Genomic DNA, 4,813 nt, shown 5'->3' with positions numbered 1-4,813 from the left:
GGGGAATCATGGTTGGGAAAAGGGGAAGGGAGCAGGAAGCCCCAGAGAGACATTCTGTAATGATCAATAAACCAATTGTTAAGAATCAAATGATTTTGCCCGGTGTCTCGGGGCTGGGTGTATCTGCAGGCCACCCATGCTACCCCCACCCCCCGCCCCCGCCCCTGGTATTCCTTCACTGTCCCCTTCCCACACCCCTCCCGTGGTGTTTCACCCTCACCATCCTTTGCTCCCGCCAGATTTACAAACTCACTCTATGCTCCACATTGTGAAACACAGTACAGTGCAAAAGTCTTAGGCACACTAACTATATGAATGTGCCTAAGACTTTTGAAAAGTATCGTAAGTCTAAGGATTACCAGTTAAAATAGAATTGTCACCCATTTTTGATGGGGAAGAGGCTATTTTTGTCCTCTCGGGAGCTGGTGTGTCTTTAAGTACTGGAACCAGAGTTGAATATTGCTGAGACTAGGGAAGATTGATACTTGATAAGCAAGGTGTGAACAAATGAGGCTACAGGGTTAAGGTTATAACTAGCTTTGAGGAACTAAACGGTCATTTTCTGCTCCAATTTCAAAAGTATCTCTATCTGTAGGTGCTGTGTGACCTCCTGAATAGCCCCAATGTCTTCTGGTTTTCATTTCAGACTTGCAGTGCCTGCTGTATTTATTGATTCTGGGGGAAATTGGTTTTTGTTACAGTTGCACCATAAATGATAAATAGTAATAGAAATTAGTAATAGTCATAGAAGTAATAAATAATAATAGAATAGTAATAGAAAATAGTAATAAATAGTTTAATAGTAATATGTAAATTATGCCAGTAAATTATAAAATAAGTCCAGGACCAACCTATCGGCTCAGGATGTCTGACACTCGAAGGGAGGAGTTGTAAAGTTTGATGGCCACAGGCAGGAATGACTTCCTATGACACTCTGTGCTGCATCTTGGAGGAATGAGTCTTTGGCTGAATGTACTTCTGTGCCCACCCAGTACATTATGTAGTGGATGGGAGACGTTGACCAAGATGACATGTAACTTGGACAGCATCCTCTTTTCAGACACCACCGTCAGAGAGTCCAGTTTCATCGCCACAACATCACTGGCCTTATGAATGAGTTTGTTGATTCTATCCCCCAAACAATCAAATTGCAATTCAAATTTAAGTTTAATTGCCATTCAACTGTACATGAATATGGCCGAATAAAACAGCATTCCTCTGAGACCAAGGTGCAAAACATACATTGTGGAAAAATAGTTCCCATGTCCAGATCTCAGAACATATTTAACCATGCTGGGTTTGCAGGAAATAATGATGACATAAGAGGCATAGTAAGTATAGGTGGGAGCAGGGATATAGAATGACCACAGAAGGCCTCACTTGTGTTGTCAAAGCTATGGCAGATGGGGAGCAATGTTAGCCAATGAGAACCTTCGCTCTGTCTGCCATAAAAGGCAAACTCCAGTGGCCACCAATTTCAATTCAACTTCCCACTTCCATTCCAACTTGTCGGTCCATGGCTTTCTCTACTGCCGCAATGAGGCCACACTCAGGTTGGAAGGACCAACTCCTCATATTTGGCCTGGATAGCGCTCAACCTGATGGCACGACCATTGATTTCTCTAACGTCCCATAATTTCTCACCGTCCCCTTTTCCTCTTTTTCCATTCTCCATTCTGGCTCCACTCGTGCTTCTTCTCTTCTCCTCCCCTGTCCAAAACCTCCTTTTGGTTCTCCCTCCCTTTCTCCCACAGTCCATTGCTCTCTCCTATCAGATTCCTTCTTCTCCAGCCCTTTAACTCTTCACCCATCACTCCCAGCTTCATAATTCATTCCCCTCCCCCACCTATCCACTTTCCCCCTCGCCTGGTTTCACCAATCACCTGCCATATTGTAGACCATCACCTCATCTGTCCACCTTTTTATTCTGCTTTTTCCCTCTTCCTTTCCAGACCTGTGTCTCAGTCCGAAGCGTTGACTGTTTTTCCCTCTCCCTGGATGGTGCCTGATTTGCTCAGTTCCTCCAGCACTCTGAGTGCGTTCATCAAGATTTGCAGCATCTGCAGAATCTCTTGTGTTTGCAATGTGCGTTCATTCACTTCAATGCAAGAAAGACAAAGCAGCATATTTCCTTTAGGCGAGAGGAAGAACTGTGGTAGAGATCACTGTTATCTGTGCAGTCATAATAAAAAAAATCAATAAGGCTAATGGAACCTTGGCCTTTTACTCGAGGGAGTAAGAATACATAATTGCGGAAGTGAAGCTAAATACGAGAAAGTCTGCAAATCCTGGAAATCCAGAGCAACACATCCAAAATGCTAGAGGAACTCAGCAGGTGAGGCAGCACCTATGGAGATGAATAAGCAGTCAGTGCTTTGCAACCAGACCCTTCCTCCATGAAGCTTTTTGTTTTGGATGTTGAACGTCTGGAAAGGCACATTGAAGAACTCCAACACAGTTTTACCAGGTCAGTATCAAGGCTTAAAAGTTAAATTGTGATGACAGCTTTCATATTCGAGTTTAATAAGCTAAGAAAGGGCTCAATCAAGGAAAGATGATTATACAATAACATAGACAATGAAAAGAAGGGCCCAAGATTTTACTTTATTTTTATTGGAGATACGGCAGGGTAACAGGCTCTTCTGGCCCAATGAGCCCGCAATGACCAATTATACCCATGTGACCAATTTAAAATTCAAAGTTCAAAGTAAACTTTATTATCAGAGTCACTATATATAGTCACTATATATAACCCTGGGATTCTTTTTTTGTGGGCATACTTAGCAAATCTATAGAACAAATATAGAATTAACCTATTAAACCCATACATCTCTGGAGTGTGTGACGAAATGGACACCCACATCATCACGGGGAGAACTTACAAACTCCTTACAGACAGGGGCAGGAATTGAACCCAGGTCGTTGGCCCTAACTTAACGCTGCACTAACCTGTAGGCTACCATGCTTCCCCCTTGCAAAGGGTGTGTGAAATGATCACTGCCCATTTGAGCCAAGGACATTGTAGCCGACAGTAAACAGGTTAAGAAATTGGGGTTGGCTGAGGTCACTCATTGGTAGTATTTGGAATACAATATCTCGTCTCCAGGTAATACTGTAAACAAGCATTGCACTGGGAATGACATCATTACCCCAGGACTGACTCTGATCTGGACAAATATAGTTCACACTGACAAGAGCTTGGTTGGATATCTCAACTATGACAATCTGATGTAGAAAACAATATACTAATATTGCTATTCAGATATTCTTTTGTGTAACTTCAATTCCTACTCAAAAGGCAGTGCCATTGGACAGGACTTTTAACCACATATCCTTTACTGGGGAATTTAGAGCAAAACGGAAGAATCTTGAAATGAAGTTGGGTGGTGTGGTAGCGTAGTGGTTAGCACAACACTTTACACTACAAGCAACACACATCAAAGTTGCTGGTGAACGCAGCAGGCCAGGCAGCATCTCTAGGAAGAGGTCCCTTTTGCCAATCAACTGTCCATGGGGAAGGCTCCATCCCTCCCCCTCCTGTCTTCTCCTATCATTTTGGATCTCCCCCTCCCCCTCCCACTTTCAAATCTCTTACTAACTCTTCTTTCAGTTAGTCCTGACGAAGGGTCTCGGCCCGATCCGTCGATTGTACCTCTACCTACAGATGCTGCCTGGACTGCTGCGTTCACCAGCAACTTTTATGTGTGTTGCTTGAAATTCCAGCATCTGCAGATTTCCTCGTGTTTGTGACTTTACACTATAGGCGACCTGGGTTCAATTCCCGATCCTGCCTGTAAGGAGCTTGTGTGTTCTCCCCGTGACTGTGTAGGTTTGCTCTGGGTGTTCATATATGTCATGAAATTTGTTTTTTCTCACATTAGCAGTACAGTGGAATTCATAAAATTATTACAGTACTTTGCAAAAGTCTTGGGTGCTCTAGCTGTGTATATATCTGCTTCAGAATTTTGCACAGTACTACATGTACGTAAGTATATATTTATTTGTGTGTCAATTTATTTATATTTACTTATTATGATTAGTTTCTTTTTTATATTTGCTCTGTTAGTCTTTTTCACATTAGCTGTTTGCCAGTCTTTATGTATAGTTGTTCATTGATTCTATTGTATCTGTTTGTTCTTTTATGAATGCCTGCAAGAAAATGAATCTCAGGGTAGTATATGGTGACGTACTTTGATAGTAAATTTCCTTTGAACTTTGAGCTTCAAATTTTGTTAGGTTGGTACCTGATTAGGATTTGTTCATTTTAAGAGAGAGGCAACAATTGAGAGAGTGGAACTGACTACAGCCATCATCAAACTGAATGTGAAAACAGGTTCAAAGGTCTGAATGGCTTTTTCATAATCCCGTTCCAACACTCTTAATTGCCACTGAAAATACTTGATCACTTTTTTCAACATTTTGCATACTCATGGACCATTTATTATTGAACTAAATCAGCAATTTTAATTTGTTCTAGCAATTTCCATTCTGAATATCCTTTAAGGGCTCTGCTTCATTTTGGCACCACCTCATCTGGTTAAAGCAACAATCCCCAATGCTGTAATGCGTTGTTAGAGCTGAGGTAAGGTCTTCTTAATCCCAATTATATTGATTGATTTTTCTTGCGGGAGAAGGAAATGTCTGAATTGACAACAGTGAAGATGTTTCTGTACTGTTATCTTGTATTTGCAACATAAAAGTAACTAAATTATGATATAACTATATAAAAGGTACCTTCAATTATTTTTAAAAAGTCTATTGAGGCCCTCAGATGGTTAGCGTTGTCCATGGACAGTGTCGCTACTGTCTATGT

This window comes from Mobula hypostoma, chromosome 2, assembly GCF_963921235.1.
Source record: "Mobula hypostoma chromosome 2, sMobHyp1.1, whole genome shotgun sequence".
Taxonomy (NCBI): domain Eukaryota; kingdom Metazoa; phylum Chordata; class Chondrichthyes; order Myliobatiformes; family Myliobatidae; genus Mobula; species Mobula hypostoma.
Note: the sequence above shows the minus strand (reverse complement) of the source record.